We start from the raw sequence: 19,254 nt of genomic DNA, 5'->3' as shown, positions 1-19,254 counted from the left end.
TTCATAATTGTTACGTGCCTTTCATAGGATTAGCATTCACAGATCTACCATTACATCAGCTTGTCGCTTGCTAGGAGCAAATTAATAGAGCTTTCCATGCTTATAGCTATTGTACATTTGTTCGAATCGATTAGAAGCGGAAGAGCTACTACCATTCAATACACAGGCGATTCTACCCATCGAGTAATTATACCCTGTCTTTGGTCTTGATAGAGGGTGGTATGACACACAGGGGTAAAAGTCGTGTAAATCCCAGGTGGATATAGGACCGTCACCTACTTGTGGCTGCCAGGTGTTCAGATACGGGACAATATGTCTGTTCCTAAATTTAACTAGCACTAGATCACCAGGAATGTCTTTTGGGAGAGAACCTAGCCAGCCCACCCTTCTGACACTCACTATACTTCCATTAAGGTCGGTTGGCAGGGGTCTATTTTTTGTTAACCAAAACATAACCTTGTTTAGTAGATCTTCTTGTCTTTCGACTTTTCCATGAGTAAGTGCTGGTACTCCTGAAAGGACATATACAAACGGGGCAGCCTCCGGTGGTAAGTGTATGTAAGGTGCTTTATTAAACTCTGCTCCAGGAGCAGTATGCCGTGCTAAAACGGGTTTAGAGGGATTTTAGGAACATTCGGGCTGATGTATTAAGGGCTAGTGGCTGAATTTGGTCAGTAGTGCTTTGTGTAGTTAGCGTAGGCACTTCGGGGGCAGCAGGTGGCTGGGAGCGGTTAGATGTTACAGAGTTTTTAGTGGGTGGCAGGTTGGCCTTGATCATTTCTTCTAGTCTCATCAACCTGTCCCCTAGGGTGTTTAGTTTTTCCACCAACGGTGATGTAATAGATTTAATCAGTAGTTCAATCTGGGACAGTAAAGTTAACTGGGAGGGAATTATTGAGTGGTCTAATTTTTCTGCAACCTCTAAGGTTAAGGGGGAGTTAGTGGTGGAAAGTAAGGGGCTTACGGACAGTTTTTGTAGCTTTGGGTGATTCCCATTGTGTTTATCCCCATCGTACTTCCTTTTAACGGATGAAACCTGGGGGAGTACTAAACTTTGGGTGTTAACTTTTTGAGGTAGTAGGGGGTGTTCCAGCGGGCAGTCATTAGGGGATAATGTACCGATACTATTGGGGTGACAAAGTAGGGCACTAATTTTTTCGAATCTCGGTTCACTGGGACATACCTAGTTTTACACAGGATATTTAATTCCTCTTCCAGTGAGAGGCTTTGCACAATACCGGCTGTTAGTAAAGGAGAGTCTAGACTGAGTATACTATCTACGGGCTGGCAAGAATTATTTCCATTCGTTTCACTAGGAGTGGGCGATATTATCCCGTTTAGGTGGTGGACTTGTGTCCCATGGCGTGAACCCCCCTGAGGGATGACATTTCTGTTAACCCCCTTACGAGTCATAATGTGGCTTGGTTATGAGTAAGATGTATATTGGTAATACCAAGCAGCGACACGTTCAGGAAATTTAAAGTACAAAAATCAAAGTCCGTTAATAAAATCAAATATTAAGTAGACCACGAAGTATGGAGTCCAAGTCTCTTTACCTCCTCTTGTGGAAAAACCAAGCGGGGTGGTCCGTCCCGGCCTCCTCAGGCCACAGAGGGCCCGCCCTTTGCCCGGGCGTAGCCCAGCGCGTCCCTCGCGCGTCCTCGCGGGACGAAGGAACAGGCGAGTCTTTATGCGCATCCTGGCGCGTGGGAAATGCACGTTCAGCCCCTGAGGCTCCTGGGACTTGCAGTCAGGTGATGTGGACCGGCGGAGCGAAGCCCGGCCGGTGGGCGGGAGCGGAGCTAAGCCCGGCCGCGAGGAAGGCAAACCACACAGCAATGGACACCAAGGGACTCTGCAACAGGAGAGTCTTTATGCGCCTCCTGGCGCGTGGGAAATGCGCGTTTAGCCCCGGAGGCTCCTGGGACTTGCAGTCAGGGGATGTGGACCGGCGGAGCGAAGCCGGGCCGGTCAGTGAGGGCGGGGGGCGGAGCTAAGCCCGGCCGCGAGGAAGGCAAACCACACAGCAATGGACACCAAGGGACTCTGCAACAGGCGAGTCTTTATGCGCCTCCTGGCGCGTGGGAAATGCGCGTTCAGCCCCTGAGGCTCCTGGGACTTGCAGTCAGGTGATGTGGACCGGCGGAGCGAAGCCCGGCCGGTCGGTGAGCGGATTGTTGAGTAGGAATTTATGCTATCTGTGTTGCGGCGAGTGGGTGTTGGGGATGTCTTTTAGAAACTAAAACAGGTCTTATATAAGAACTCAACAGCCCAGGGGAGAGTTAATGACAAACATATTGCTAGGGGCACAAGTCAAGGGTGCCCCTTGTCCCCACTGCTATACGCTTTAGTAGCGGAGCTTTTGGCTTGTACGCTGCAAGAGTATCATGCCCACCAAGGTATATGATTCTTGGAATACAACTTAATACTTTCTGCATATGCAGATGATACACTATTATAGGTCCGTGACCCTGACGGGAAACTAGCTCCGGTTCTCAGAAAGGCAGTGTGGTTTAGTGGCCACTCTGGGTTAGAGATACATTTGGGACACATCTCTTATGTTTCCTCTTATTGATAATATGTAACTGCGGAATTTCCCCCGAAATGGACTAGGGATCTGATACATTACCTAGGCATAATGATATATACTGATCATCAAGAGGTGGTACAGCGCGAAAATTATGGTAAGGCCTTCAGCGTCTCACTGAGGCAGTGGACCATTGGATAAATCTTCCTCTTTCACTTATTGGCCGTATAGCCATTATGAAAATGATAGTACTCCCAGGTTTTTTACTTCTATTCATCAACATACGGGTGCACTATTTCGAACTTAGAGCACTTTGATTCTTCGTTTGGCATGGGCCAGCAAACAGGCTTGTGTACAATGGGCCACCCTTACCCTTACCCGGCAGGTGTCATAGGTGCTCCAGATTTTGAAGTATAGTATAGAGTAGCGCAGATTATGTTTTCCTTTTTCTGGTTACATGGTCAAATGGATGTTCCACATGTTCGCTTCCTTTTGCCTTACTAAGTAAACCAGTGCACTGACATAATGTAATAGATCCAAAGGGTACCACATGATACCTTTTAAAGAAAACAGAAGCCACACCGAATGCGACCTTGCTTTATTCTCCAAATTTGCCATTGCAATGGTGTGGTTGGTTTCCGCTTGGCAGAGGTTGTGTTGCAACCGAGGCTTTGAGAGTATGAAGGACATGGCCCCTGGGGGATCTTTTTGAAGATAAGATGCTTCATGATTGGGATAAGGTTAGCTCGCAGACAGACACCAACTTTGCTAACCCAATTTCATTGTTATCGTGCCCACCATGTGTGGCGAACATTGCTAAATGGTGCATCAACTGAGCCTCCTGAGATTTCCTCTCTCACATACCTCTAAAGCTCACAGGCAGGATCAACTAGACATAGAAATCACAGATAGGCAATGGGTCTACTGCTGCTCAGTTATTCATACTATATCTTTGAACGGACACCTCCGGTTAATACATTTTACATTTTTTCATTGGGTATATTATACCCCCAGCCCACTTACATTGGTATGGTTTAAAAGAGGATTCCAGATGTCCTCACTGTGGCACAGGGGAAGCTGACCGTGCATATGGCATGGTTCTGTTATGGCATTTATCAATTGAGATATTTAGACTTTTGGAAGAAATCACTGACAAAGTATTGAGGTGCGCTCCATTGTTGGCACTACGGGGATATGATCGGGAGTCTCGAAAACTAGTAGGATACTTGTGCCACTTGGCCTTTTACTGGCACGAAGCAGGGTTGCGATGTGCTGGTTGAAAGGACCTCTGCTGATGGTATCTGAATGGCAGACTGACATGACATACTGTAATACTCGCCCTGATAATTACCATGCTCTTATGCAGTCTTGTAGTCACACGAAAGATATACAGGGCCCCATAGGTGGAGTATTTGCTTTGTCCATGCTCTGAACCTGATGAAGAAGGGAGTCGGGGGGACGGCCCATACATTTGTTGCATTAGCTGTGATTCTCCACGCTTACTTTTTATTTATAACCTTCTGAGTGATGTGACATTTTGTATCATCTTGAGTAACGAACATTATATGCACGGATGTGAATGGTCTACGTCCAGTGTTGCTCATTGATACGATATACCATGTCAAATATATTGTTTTTGCTGCTTGACAGTATGACTATAATGACTTCTTTTCACTGAATGATTTTTGTTTATCCGGCCACTATGAATTGTACCTTGTACTGCTTATTGCCTACTGGACACAACGATAAGTCTGTTTTCCACTCTACCCTGTAATCACTGTATACTTTACTTATTGCTGCAATGTTAATAAGCATAAAATGAAAATAAAGCAGTAAAACAAGTATATTGTTAGCAGGAGGTCTATTTGACAACTGTGCTGTCACAACCCAGCCCTAAAAATGATCCAGAGCAAAAATAAATTCAATGAAAACATGACATTGGACTGGTAGCCTGGCATTTGATTGATCTACTTTTTTTAGGCGTCTTTGCATGTGCACAAGCTAAAAGGTAAAAATGCAAAAAAAGACAAATATTTAATCAAAAAGTACATTAAAACTCGACATATTATACTCTAATTTCCAGAGTGCTATACACAAATAGCTTCTACCCATGGACATTAGTATGGAACCATTATCCCACTATTCATTATTCAACAAATTGTCCTAAAGATAAACAGCTAATCATTGCGACTAAAGTGTTACAAGCAATCCATCATACTTGACGATCAGTTAAAAGTCCTATTTTGGAAATGTTTTTTCTTATGTACCAAATTCCATTGTTTACATGATTATGAGGTGTACCAATATTAAAATTCCACTAATTAAGTATAATTTTCACTAGTGTAGACTGTTGAACACATCCCCAAAGTATTTCAGATTGTGTGGTCCGTCATCAAGGTGTACACTTGTTAAACCATTCATCAATTACAGCAACAAAGGTAACCAAAAATGTGCAGTAGGTAAAGAAACATAATATAATGGTCCACACAAAAGATCACAAGGCGAGACCACCCAAACAGGACACGTACTACTCTGTACCTAAACTATTAGTCACAAAAAGTACGTCCACCAAAGAATTGTCACAGGGGGAATCCTGTAACTAATATCAAACAGAGAGTTAGATGTGATGTTGAAAATAGGAAACATCTTTTCTTAAGGATGAGAACCCTCACTCACCCGAAGGTGACATGCTTCATCGTGGGTTTTCCTCCTCAGACTTGGACCACAGGGTCCCAGATGTTGACTCCAACTCTCCGGAAAAAAAAATTCGAAGCGGAGCGGAGGTGTTTTATCTATAGGGGACCAGACATCTTAGTGAGTGAGGGGCAGAGTGCAAAGTCAAACTAAAATCTCTTGTCAGTGAAGAATATTAAAACCTTCTCCAGGAAAATAAATGACTTTAATGGGTGGTGTCCTTGGGCAGGATTAAAAAATAAGAGGTCTAGGGATTAACAAAATATACCCCTACTAAGGGTCAACATGTTTCTGCCCTCTATTGACCCCAAACGGGGCATTCATCATGACCAGATATCAAATTAGTCACTCTGCATGATAACCATGTGAATTGTAAGCAGACAAGGACAAACGTTTAACTGGCCGTCAATGATTGGTACCCCGTATATGTAAATCTAGTATGAAGTATGTTGTCTAATCTGGTCAAAAGCTTCCAAATACCTCTCTTCAGCCAAGAGATAGCCGATTCACAGTCCGAGCTCCCCTTTCTACAGGGTCTCGCCGGGACACCATAGAAAGGAGAGCTCGGACTGCGAATCGGCCGAGTATTATGTGGGCTGTCCCTTTTTTCAGAGAGTTGAAGGCCACACCAGGACTGTGACAAATCTTTGTTGGATGTACTTCTTGTGAGTAATAGTAAAGAAACATAATACAACTCTGCAAATTACAATCATTAAAAGAGCATCTTCTTTTTACATACATTGTTGTAAATGAGCATCTTATGCATATTGCAGGGATTTATGAAACATCAGCTGGAGTACATGACGGAAAGGAAATAGGCATTTGAAAACTTGAATTCATAAAAGACATCAGTTAAGGACACAGCTAGGAACAAATGTCACCATATTTATGTGAGAATACAAATGTATGCAAACCAATCACCACATGACACCCAAAACTTTGAAAACCGTAATGGGCCTGCAACTGTTCAACGTGACCTATCCTACACAGATGGCCTTGCATAATAAGGACAATATCATGCAAAAACGCTGCCAAAAGAAATGGACATTAAATGCACACCACTATTTGTGGACACCCAGCTTGTGCCAATAAAAAAGTACCGCTGAAGCAGCCATCTCATCAGCTGCATGTTATCTGCAACTTGTGAGCTCCCAGCTGTTGAAACATCCTCAACAGCGCTACCGGTTTGTGAAAGCAATTAAGTGTGTCACATGAAGAATATAGTGACGCAGTAAAGATGATGTGATAATTTCATCAACTGGGATTGCCATTTTGAAGTGTGTGTATGATGAGAGTGTTTAAACTGAGTCACTGCATGAAAAAAGAGTCAAACTACTAAATTTGTGAGATAGAGTGGTTAGCTGGTGCACAGGAAGTCTGAATGAGATTATCTTATATGGCATGCTTATTGAGTAATAAATGTGTGCATGTGTGTTTTAAAAAGCACGCCGTAAGCTTTATCGAGTTTGCCCACGCCATCTTATGTGTTTTAAAGAAACAATACTATTGAAGAAAACAAACTTGGACCTGCTGTACCCTCACAACTACAGACCAATTACAAATGGAGCTTTCCCGGGCAAACTGATAGAAAGAGCAGCATTCAACCAGATGTCACAATTGATTGAAGATAATGCCATACTTTCAGACTTCCAAACAGGATTCGGTCCAGGAAGAGGCACAGAATCTGCCCTCCTTGCCATCTGGGATGGCCTGAAGAACACAGTTGACTGCAGTGGAGTTGCTGGGCTACTTCTTGCCCTTGACACAGTTGACCTTGACACTCTGATACAAAGACTGGCATAGAGGAGACTGCTCTAGACTGGATCACATCCCACCTTCCCAACAGAACTAATGTCATCCATACCCCCTTACTCGTCCAAACCGTACTTCACATAAGAAGGGTCCCTCAAGACAGTATAATTTCACCCATGCTTTTCAACATCTACATGAAATCATTACCGGCACTGATCAATCAATTTCAACTCACGTGCTATAACTATGCAGATGACACGCAAATACTCCTTCAACTGGAAAGCCCCAAAGGTATTGGAAACTGGCCAATTTTCAGTTGTCTCAGAGCCGTGGATCAATGGATGACATGGCACTATCTCAAACAGAGTACATTCAAAATGGAAATACTCACATGTAGCGATTGGAAACCTGATGATCTGGGAACACTGCCTAAAGTATCAAAGGAAGTAAGAAACATCCGAATGACCATGGACTCCACGCCATCAATGAATGCCCAAGTGGACAAACTAGCAAGACCAAGCTTTGTTACTATAAAAACTCTGCGACAAATCGTCCCCCATTTGAGATTTTCACATAATGTCCAGGCTACCATCTCCCTTGTTGTGTCTGTCCAAACTTGATTACACCAATAGCCTTTACCACAGATCTCCTTTAATGACCATGAAAAGACTACAACGGATTCAGAACACGGCTGCCAGACTACTCTTACATATAAAACCGCAATACCACATATCCCCTCCCTTGAAAGTCCTGCATTGATTACCGGTTGCCAAAAGATCCACATTCAAGCTGCAATGTATCACCCACAATGCGATACATGGAACAGGACCACTCTTCCTCAGGAATAAAATCACCAAACACATTCAACAAAGGAACCTCCGATCTAGAGTAGCACCTTGTCTCAAAACCCCAATGCACAAGAAGAAAACTATGGTGTGCCATCCTTCTCTGTTCAAGCAGCCAAACTATGGAACTCTTTACCCCCCAACATAAGATCCACGGATAACCACCTTATCTTCATAAAACTACTCAAGAGTTGGCTCTACTACACATAACCATCAAACGCAAACAGAAATATACAGCATATTCCTCTGTATACAAGCATTTATTTGTACTATAGACAAATACCTATATGTGTGTATTGCTTTGTATAAACGTGTAGAATAATCATGTTTACAAAAAAATATAGGATATCCATTTGTTCTGCTTAACAAATGTACATATTACTGATAGTTACATTATTCTATGTTTGTAACATGTATATAAGTGACTGCATAAATAAGTACATATTTTACCATATCTACAATTGCTTCACTATTGAATTATAAAAAAAGTATACAAATACAATTAATTTTAAGAACAACAACACTTGAAATCCGGAGTTCATTTAATGCATCTTTAATTTACATATACTCCCATCTACATAACTTCTATATACTTCTGGATCTATATATTTATTACTTTTCATCTAATTCAGCATTTCCAATGCACTACCTTATTTATCACGCTATCCTGCTCTCAATATATCCTATACCTCCATTCTTTAATTCATCCCAAACCTCATACCACTATGCTGTGTTCTTTTCTTGTAATTATTTAGTTAATGGGATTAGAACTGTGCCAGGGTGTTCTATGTTCTGTTCTGCTTCAGCCTGTACTGTAGCTGCTGCTGGAGAGGACGGACCTGTTTCTTGTTATACCATTAAAGAAGCTTTCCAACATTATATTGCTTCTTGAATATTAGATCAAATGTATAAGTATTTTATTATATAAAGAGAGGGGATGTGTTGTGTTCTTTTCTTGTAATTATTTAGTTAATGGAATTAGAACTGTGCCAGAGTGTTCTATGTTCTGTTCTGCTTCTGCCAGTACGATTGCTGCTGCTGGAAAGGACGGACCAGTTTCTTGTTATACCATTAAAGAAGCTTTCCAACATTATATTGATTCTTGGCTATCTATACAACACACTACTATGTTCCTCAAAATTACCTTTTCTAGACTCTTCCCTCCTCTACCCCTCCTTGCAATATTTTATACCTCCTTTACCATTCAGATCCCCTAAACAAGTCTTTTTAAACCCTTCCCTCAGACTCTTCCACCTCCCTTTTTATCATCCCAAGCCTCCTCCTCCTGCTGCTATGAGCTACAAAACAAACAAACAAAAAAAGATTTCTAAATCCTTTCCTCTTCTATTCCTCCACTATCATTCTCAATCCAAATAACTAATATATCCACCACTCAAATGACTTTTAAATTTCTCTATACTAATTTACCACTAATCCTTTATTGGATCCAGAGTTGTGTGCCGAAAAAGAGCTTGGACGCCTCAACAGGGGTAGTAAGCGATATATAAATACAAATACAATACAATATGAAGGTATATCTTTAGACAGAACTAAAGTGCTGTGTCATCTTGGAGGTGGGGGGGGCTGGACTGTCAGTCTCCTCTTTCAATTCCTTTGATGCCCCTTTTAACAAAGGCTCACAACAATATAAATGTTGGTCATTTATAATCTAGCCATGAGTGGTTTCCAAAACGAAATATCTAGCCTGTACAAAGAAAATTAAAATGTATCTGTTCGAACCTCTGAACTACCACCTCTCTATCAAGAAAGTGAAGACAAGAGGTTCTCTTTACAGAATAGAATTCATAACATGCAATCTACTATGTGCGGCGCAGCAGAAATGAACACACGATGCTATAATAACTTGAATGAAAGACAAACGACTGGGACACAAAAGAATATAAAATGTAAACTTGGAAAATAATTGTATCGACTTTGACTGGCCTTGGATAGAAGAGTTCAAAATAGAAAGAAAAAAGTAAGATGAAGGTAAATGAAAGACAAGGCACAGCTTCCACTTACCCAAGGAGCCCACTAGAGAGATGGCGGCAGCTTTCACATTTGTTGTGAACAAACAATGACTCATGATGACAGATGCAAAGAGCTGCATCACTGCCGCTTTCTGTTGTCATTTCCTTAAAGCGCCCTTACGTGCAGATAGTCGCTAGCATGAACCCCGTTCGTCTACAGCTGAGGGGGTACAAGATGTTCAGAGCGCAAGCAGACAGCATTGCAGAGATTCAGAGAGTCTCTGTCAACATCAGCAAGGATGGAGGCGACACAAATAAGAAAACCCTTGATTACCAATGACATTTTCCTCCACCTGGGAGGCACGGGCCACCTAGAGCGGCGTGCGCTCTCTGGGCTGCAACGCCACTCGCCCCTCACGCCCACAAATCGGTGCTTTCTGATGTCATTATGACTTGGAGGAAACCTGGGGGCAAAGGCGAGAGACTCCACTAGAACCATGGATAAGAGGCACATCCCTAAAAACAACACTGGCAGCAACTAAATGGGCCTCTAAACAAGGTAATCATACTCGCAGTCTTGAGCCTGAACCCAGAGTCGCCACAGACTAAGCCCTCCTCGCAACCAGACAAACTCATATGCACCTTGCCAGCACAGGAATTGTCACGTTCTAGTTTTGGTTCCCTTCCATCAGTTGCTATACCCGGGATACCTACAGGCAGGGGGCCGGTGCAGACTCCGTTCTCGGCGCAAGCCCTCAACTGGCTTCAGACTGAGTTGCAGTAATCGCCCGTACACCACTGCCGATGCAGAGGGGGGCCATGCCTCCTCCAGCTTCCCGTGCTACCGGCCATGTTCCACTGGCAGCACTCGCACTGTCACCGGGGGAGGGCCGATCTCTGCGCGTTGACGTCACGAGAAGGCGCCCTGCGCCGGAACGGGAAGAGCAAGCCGTAGTCCTCTTTCCCTTTCAATGCCGGGGGTACTATCTGATGCTTACAGTAACCACGCAGACATTGAGTGGGTTCGCTCAGCTCCGATAACAGGCAGGCGAAGCTGAGAGCAACTGAGCTCGCAGATTGTTTGTGGTGCTGGCGTCCTTGGCTACCCCTAAGCATTTCACTCAACCGGTAGGTTCAAAATTCTTATTTTCTGCACAGTTATTAACCATAAAGGTAGGATAGCGTTCAAAACATCGTGTTTTATAGTCGGTATGTTTGAAATGGCAGGTGATGTTGAGACTTAATTATGAAATAAAGGGATCATTCCATCGTGGGATTTTTTTTTTGCCTCGAAGATATTCAAGAATTTTACTCTTGGTTTGTGTATCCTAGATTTATTTTTAACTGGCAGAGTATAATAATCTGATCTCCATGTATCCCGATGAGAAGTAGACGAAAGATGACCATTAAAGACTGGCAAAGAAAACAAACTTGCTCTGATTCTTCTGTTCTTACGAATTTTCCATCAGCCTAGATGATGTTGTTTCGCATCAGATCATAGCTGCCAAGTTATAAATTGCTTAAGTGTGACATTTCCATGGTTTGATTATACCTGTGAGCGACATTCAACTGCCAAATGTGTGTTTAAGTTTATTGTATAGTTAAAAAATACCGGTGCATAACAATCAAGATGCTTTTTTAAACCATAAATACACATAGTAAAATAACATGCTCAACATGTCATTAATCTTTCCCTACATGTAAAGTGCTTTAGTTGTTTTAACCAGCCAGTAATGTTCTTGGCCAGATAGTTTTGATTGATAGTATATTGTTATCAAAGTTTGCACTGTCCTTTTGTACTCCTTCCAATGCAGGGTAGGTAAGAACCCATGCACAGAACGCAAACAGCATTAAAACTATAGATATACAGAAATAACATTTGTATATAAAATGTTAGGTAACTTATTCTGAGACTTTAACTTAGTGCAAAGTGTTGTGCAGTAAAGTTGTATAAACCAACCATTAATGCCCCTGGCATGATGGTTGGATAGATAGTATTTTGTTAATCAGGGCACGAGTCGGGGTACCACGCGGGTGGACGGCATCCCCCCACTTATTTTCCAGGGTGGACGCCGTCCACCCTGCTCAATCAAAACGCCGTCCCGATCCAGACTTTCCTTCGTCCCCGGCCTCGCCTGCTGCCTGCCCGCCTCAGCCGGATATGTACGAAAACAGACTCTCCCAATATTGCACCTCACTGCCAGCTTTATTAGCCCATCATCCCCTAATGCTGTGGTTCCCAAAGTGTGCGCCGCGGCACCCCGGTGCGCCGTGATGAGAAGCCAGGGGCGCCGCGGCGCCGAGCAGGATGTGGGGGAGCTTGAAAGAAATGCCACCTTCTGTTGCATCGCACATGCTTCAAAACATTGGCACAGAGCGCCCTCTCTCCACCTGCCCGCCCCCATTCCTGCAATCACAGGCTGCTAGAAGCGCAAGAGCAGCCCCACCCCGCCCATTGTCACTTTGTATGGGGCTGATTGCCACATACAGAATGTCAATGGGCCAGTTTGGGGTGTTACAGCATGTGGTGAGCCGCTTCCTGCGGGTAGCGCCGCCGGCAACATTAACAGCTGGTCAAGGGCATTCCCAAAAATCTCACCAGAAGTATGCTGCTTGCCACAGGGTCAGGAGTCTCTCTCTCTCTTCTTTTGGCATATGTTGAAAGCTAACACGATGTGCAACATTTGAAAATGAACGGAGGGTGTAATGTGTTTCAAATAAAAGTTCGATTATTTTAAGACAGTTTTTTCACACATTTTTGTCTAAAATAAAAAAAAAATCTGAGCAGTGAAGGCTCTTGCAGGGCTGGTAATCGGTGAGTCGAGTTCCCAAGAGGTATGTTAGTCCCTTCTCTCCAGCCTGCTTGCTCAAATCAGAGGCGAACACCCCGCAACTGGCTGTGCATAAAAGGCAAGAACCACCCGCTTAATTACTGGAAAGGTGAGGAAGCATGCACCACTCCACTGTACAAGAATCCACAGACACCCCGGAAATGTTTCTTTTGTGACTGCTTTTTTAAACATGTTTGTGCACTTCGGTATATTCAACACAATATTCACCATAATATGATGCAATCGTTTTTCAGTGAACAAGTGTAAAAGTGTTGGGTACCCTAATCTCATGCTGCTGTATCAGCCTTCCATCTTCACTAGATCGATAACATTATGATAATTAATTTGTCTAACAATACATATCAGGTATGACACCTGACAAATGTACATTTCTTATTGTCTTACAGGCTGGATGGGTGAAAGGGTAAATGGTTGGATGGATGAGTGAATGGATGGGTGGGTGGAAGAGTGGATGGATGAGTGAAAGGATGCTTGGGTGAAATGGTACACGGTTGGATGGATGAGTGAGTGAATGGATGGATGAAGGGATGGATGACTGAAAGGATGGATGGAAAGATAGACGATGGATAGGTTTTCAAATAGTTGAAAAGGTTTGGATATGGATGGGCACACAGTTGGAAGGACAGAATGAATGGTGAAAGACTGCATGATGGATAAAAGAATTAATAGATGACAATGTACATTTGGAATGGTGGATATCAGGGGTTTGATGGAAGGATGAATGGTTAGATCATTGGACAAGAGAGCTCTTCTGGGGATGGTTGTGATCAGTGGCGTCACAAGGGGGGTGCGGGAGGTGCGGGCCGCACCGGGTGTCATCAGCAGAGGGCTGACACCAAAATGAACTCCTCGCTATTTATTTACTGTTCATGTAACACCGTCCGCATTGTCCCATGCTGTTTATAGTGCAGGGAAATGGACGGATGCCAGAATCTTCCTTTTCCCAGTTCTGCGAGCGCAGCGGCTTTGTCAGGAGGGGCTTGAGTATAAAATGAGCTCCGCCCTTGACCTTCTGCTCGCTATTCTTTTTGCTCGGAGATGCGATCTTGGTCGTGTTCATGTTCCGAGTGCATGTGGGCGTTTGGGGAACACCACATTCAGTGAACACAAAGTCAAGATTGGCCCAATCTCTAATGGTAAGAACTTTCAGAGTTTCGTAAAAAGTCACATTTGCAGTTAATTTTTGGAACCTTTTGAATCATCCGTGTATATATGTTGCGAGGCTTGTCCTGCATTACTGCAGATGTTAATATGAGAAGCACTGAAAAGACCATTTGATTTCTTTGGACAGCGCTATGATGGGCCAAACGCAGGTAGGTCACAGAGTGTGCAGGATGGCAGGAGGAACGAAAAAAGGCCTCACCCTGTTTGCCACGCCTGCCCTAGACAATGGATGTTCAGTTGAATCATACAAAAGTATTAAAAAAAGGCTCCGATACTCAGCACATCGAAGCGGGGTAGGAGCGGGGTAGGCGCAAATTTGCGTGCACAAATTCAAAGCGCATTTCATGAGTTTATTTCAGTCACTTTGAGAAGAGCCAAAAACTGTGGGAGAAACCATGGGGGGGGAGAAGGCGACGAGGAAAGGGTTAAAAGAGCAGCAGGCAGGGGAGGGAGGTGCTGGCGGAGGGGGTGGATGGTGCAAGCAGAGAAGGAGATGATGCAGGCTGAGAGGGAGACGGTGCAGCCAGAGGGAGAGATGGTGCAAGGGGATGAGATGGTGCAGGCAGGGGATGAGATGGTGCAGGCAGGGGATGAGATGGTGCAGGCAGGGGGTGAGATGGTGCAGGCAGGGGGTGAGATGGTGCAGGCAGAGGGGAGACGGAGTAGGCAGAGGGCAGATGTTGCAGGCAGAGGGGAGATGGTGCAGGCAGAGGGGAGATGGTGCAGGCAGAGGGGAGATGGTGCAGGCAGAGGGGAGATGGTGCAGGCAGAGGGAGAGATGGTGCAGACAGAGGGAGAGATGGTGCAGGCAGAGTGGAAATGGTGCAGGCAGAGTGCAAATGGTGCAGGCAGAGGGAGAGATGGTGCAGGCAGAGGGAAAGATGGTGCAGGCATGGGATGAGATGGTGCAGGCAGGGGGTGAGACGGAACAGGCAGAGGGGAGACGGAACAGGCAGAGGGCAGATGTTGCAGGCAGAGGGGAGATGGTGCAGGCAGAGGGGAGATGGTGCAGGCAGAGGGGAGATGGTGCAGGCAGAGGGGAGATGGTGTGGACAGAGGGAGAGATGGTGCAGACAGAGGGAGAGATGGTGCAGGCAGGGGATGAGATGGTGCAGGCGGAGGGGAGACGGAGCAGGCAGAGGGCAGATGTTGCAGGCAGAGGGGAGATGGTGCAGGCAGAGGGAGAGATGGTGCAGACAGAGGGAGAGATGGTGCAGCCAGAGGGAGAGATGGTGCAGGCAGAGTGGAAATGGTGCAGGTAGAGTGGAAATGGTGCAGGCAGAGGGAGAGCTGGTGCAGGCAGAGGGAGAGCTGGTGCAGGCAGAGGGAGAGCTGGTGCATGCAGAGGGAGAGCTGGTGCAGGCGGAGTGGGAGGGGGAGATGGTGCAGGCAGAGGGGGAGATGGTGCAGGCAGAGGGGGAGATGGTGCAGGCAGAGGGAGAGATTGTGCAGGCAGAGGGAGAGATGGTGCAGGCGGAGGGAGAGATGGTGCAGGCGGATGGAGAGATGGTGCAGGCGGAGGGAGAGATGGGAGCCATCCTATTCAACAGATCTCCCTGCCTTGCATTTGTCCTGCTCACACCTGGCATGATGTCACTTCCTGTCGTGATGTCACTTCCTGTCGTGATGTCACTTCCTGTCGTGATGTCACTTCCTGTTGTGATGTCACTTCCTGTCGTGATGTCACTTCCTGTGACCACGCCTAACTTGGAGAGTCCCCCCACTTCTTTTTTTAGGACTTGTGCCCTGTTGTTAATAATGTTCACCTTGTCATTGGTGTTCTCATACCTAGTGCAGGGTCGGTGAGCGGAGCATGCCAATGCTTTGCGGCTCAGAATCTGCGGGGGTCGCGGTGCGTCCATGTACCTGTTCCGTTCCGCGGCCGGTGGCATTTTCTTTTCCACTAGCATGAGAAATTTTACCAGCCTACAGTTTAGCTTTGAGTCTTCAGGCCTGAAACAGGCAAACACTGCTTTGCTCCGGGAACTGATGTCTCTTTGGCCCAGCAGCTCCTTACCGGTACTTAGAAGGTGCAGCAGGTCTTCTGTCCCATTGCCACATAAGCGGCAGGAAGTGTGTGCTGAGTCCCTCAACCTAGGTGGAAGGTTCAAGGCACACAGGAGTAGTGTAAGGCGGTGCCCCAGGAATTGTGTTTTAAACGATCTAGAGTAATCTAGGTTAAAATAGTTCTGAGGTGCAAGAGCTCTGTAGTTATTTAAGGTCATCCAGGCTTGAGCTGAGAAAATAGCCTTGTCCTCCACAAGTGAAAGTTGTTTTATTGCTTTCCATTCCAGTTTCTTTAGGCCTGTATCGTCCATGTGTAAGTTTCAGAGATGAGACAGCCCAGTTGTTGCCAGGGACACTCCTGGAGGTAGCTTCTTTCGGGTGATGTATCACTCTGTAGTAATTCATGCCATAATAGTTGTTTAAATGTGTTTGACGTGGCATTCTTGATCTTATTCCACAGATAATGTCAGCTCCATTCCTGGCCAAGGATTGTCTTAATAGGCAGAACTCCAGTCTGAGCTGGTGAGGTGTGTTTTGGGAGGCTGAACATGATTCTGTATGCTTTGACTACAGCGCTGTCCAGTATCTTGGTGTCTCTGCCTTGCATGGATTTGCTGCCATAGGTGATTATTGGAAGAATTCTGGTGTGTGCAATCCTGAAAAGGGACTTAAAATGGGCCCCCTCAGTTTTGATTTGAGATTTTATGTGTTACTGCAATCGCCAGCCCTTTACTTTTGATTACTTCTTTCTGCTGGGCAAAGAGACCTTCTTTGTCGATGACGATGCCCAGGTACTTATATTCTTCTGCTGCCCTGGTGCCAGGTCCAGGGTCTTTTTCTTTTTTTATTGATGGTCATTGTTCATGTTTTTCCATAGTTGACCTTCAGGCTATTCTCTGTAGTATAATCCTGCATTTTGTTGAGGGGATGTTGTAGACCCACCTGTGTGTGACTGACCAGGACCACATCGCCAGCATACAGGAAACTGGTTAAGGTCTTTCCTCCTGGCTTTGGCGCAAGGAGTTTCTGATGGAACGGATTGAGATATATAGACCGGAAAGAAACCTCAGGTCTTCAGACGCCCAACTCCTTGTATGCCCACGTTTCAAACTGGCCACAATGGGAGGGAGATCTTTCTCAGTCCTACTACCGAACCTTTGGAACGCCCTGCCGGAGGCACTCCGTAAGGAGGGTAATCTACTCCGCTTCAGGAAAGCCCTGAAAACCAACCTTTTCAGAACAGCACTCAGCTTAGCTTAAGTCCTGCCCCCTCCCTCTTCCCTTTTTTCAGTATCCCGGTTGTTATGTTTTGTGGTCAAAAGCGCCCTGAGACCTGCAGGTGATTCGGCGCTATATAAATCCGCTATAACAATAACAATAACAATGTTGAGTTCCTGCGTCAAGTCGGCCAATAATAGATTAAATACGGTGGAAGCGAGCACACACCCCTACTTCAGGCTTTTGGTTGTTGGTACTCGCCTGGAAAGGTGTGTGCCTGCTCCTAGTTTCACCTGTACCCATGTATCCATGTGAAGAAGTATCAATATGTTTAGTAGAGGTTGGGGAATTTCCCAGCGGGGCAGCTTACCCCACATCCTTGCCCGATTGACATGATCAAAGGCTGCACTGAAGTCGATGAAGTAAAGGTGTAATAGGGGATCAGAGGTATTTGCCGCATCTAAAAGTAGTGAGATGGCCAGGGTGTTTGTTGTCGTGCCGGGCATTTTGCAAAATCCTGTCTGGTTAAATGGAATTACTGCATACTCCGCTGCCCAAGATGTGAGTTCCGCTAACACAGTGCCTGCACAATATTTTGCCTTATTGTCGATTTAAGGCCACCAAACGGTAGTTTTGGGGTAGAGACTTATCTCCGTTTTTGTGGATTGGAGAGATCGTTGAGCCTTTCCATGATGCTGGAGTTATGCGGAGGGAACTAACTTCTTGGAAGAGAGGGCTAAGGATTCCAACCCAGTCATCCCCCCTGTGTTTGAAAAGCTCTGGTGGAATGCCATTCGGTCCCGTGGCCCCTTCCTTTCGTTTGCTATTTTTTTGCCTTATCCGGTGAATACTTCAAACCATGGCTTCTTCATACTTCAGTACTTCTGTTATGTCCGGCGTGGGTATGATATCGTCCTTCTGTAGTAGGTCTCCTGTGGTGCAGTACTCTACCGTTTTCCTGGATGTCTGGCTTTCTGCTTTTTGCACTGTGTGGTGGTTGAATTGGTCCCTTAGACCTTTTTGCCCAGTTTGGTGGTTGAAGTGGTCACTTCAAAAATTTACCCAGGTCTCCTCCGAAATGTGAGATGCAATTCCTCCATGGTGTGGGTGCATTATTTTATTTACCGTTCCTAAAAAGCGTGCACTGTCATTGCAGTTGATGTCATGCAGTAATTTTGCCCAAAAGCTGGTCCTCCCGTGCTCTGTTAATTTCCCACTTCAGGTTTTTGAGTGAGGATCTTTGTTGTTGGAGAAGTGTGTGGAGGATTGTTCTACCTGGGCTGCATCGAAGAGATCTTAGAGTGCTCTTTATCACTCTTTTAATTTTCTTTAATTGTATCCGTTGGCCATTCGTGATCCTGCTTCCCTTGGTGGAGTCCTGATGGGGGGTTTGTTTTCGGTGATGTGGCATGTAGGTCTACCAGACTAGCAGTAAAGCATTCCCATCGATTATGTGACTATTTGATGCTCCTGTATGTGCTTGTAACACGTCCATTGCTGATGCTGACAGGGTCTCAACATTTGCTACAGCAAATTTAATTCTCTTAAAGCTGATCAGGTAAATGGAGTCGGAGGCCTCTTTCAGGCGGTAAAGTGGGCGTGCGGTTGCTAATGGGTGTATTTCTTGCGGTCGATGGTCGCTGTCACCCTTGTCCCCTAAGCGGAATGCAAGTATGCAATTAAACAGTGGGAGGCTGATGAAGGTGTAATCCAATGTTGAGCAAGTTGAGGAAGAGTAGAAGGTGTCCACAGGAGGGGAATCTTCTGGGAATCTTCCGCTAAGTGCCCTGAGGTTGTGGTGCTCTAGATGTGTCTGGTTTTGCTGTTCATTTTCCCATGGGAGTTCCCACTTTGTGCTGGTATGTTCCAGTATAGGGATTGTGTCCGCACTACCTCCTCCAGCGACGTACCTTGTAGGTGATGGTTCAGATCCCCAAGAGGATAAAGTTTGGTGTTTACAACTTACTTATGTAATTTAGTAATTGGTCGATTAGATGTTCAGAGTCTTTTACTTTGCTTTTTGGACGGATGTAGGTGTTGACTATTACTGCTTCGTCCTGTGATCCTTTGAGGGAGAGGCTGGTCATGATTGCGATGGTGGCCTTTGATGCAGGATCCACTAACTTTGCAGAAGTTGTGCAAATAGTGGATGTGTAGATTGTCAGTCCTCCTGATAGGTAGCCAAATCTTCCTCCCTTTAATGCTGGTGTCGCAAAGCACATAAA

At 45.2% G+C, this 19,254-nt stretch overlaps 2 protein-coding genes across 3 annotated transcripts in view; one reads left to right on the top strand and one right to left on the bottom strand.

Moving 5' to 3' along the window:
* USP38 (ubiquitin specific peptidase 38) overlaps positions 1-10,702 on the bottom strand; it is a 132,124-nt gene extending 121,422 nt beyond the window's left edge. The window contains exon 1 of the mRNA XM_078676867.1: positions 10,503-10,702. The gene's annotated coding sequence lies outside the window, so the exon portion shown is untranslated. The remainder of the gene's footprint in view (positions 1-10,502) is intronic.
* A 75-nt stretch (positions 10,703-10,777) lies between these two features.
* The window catches only part of ELMOD2 (ELMO domain containing 2), a 162,326-nt gene continuing 153,849 nt past the window's right edge, over positions 10,778-19,254 (top strand). The window contains exon 1 of one of the 2 annotated variants that reach the window (XM_078676868.1): positions 10,778-10,916. The gene's annotated coding sequence lies outside the window, so the exon portion shown is untranslated. The remainder of the gene's footprint in view (positions 10,917-19,254) is intronic. The other variant, XM_078676869.1, reaches the window with a different exon arrangement.

This window comes from Lissotriton helveticus, chromosome 2_1, assembly GCF_964261635.1.
Source record: "Lissotriton helveticus chromosome 2_1, aLisHel1.1, whole genome shotgun sequence".
Classification (NCBI taxonomy): Eukaryota; Metazoa; Chordata; class Amphibia; order Caudata; family Salamandridae; genus Lissotriton; species Lissotriton helveticus.
The sequence above is the reverse complement of the archived record's forward strand: the minus strand, read 5'-3'. Positions and strand labels throughout refer to the sequence as shown.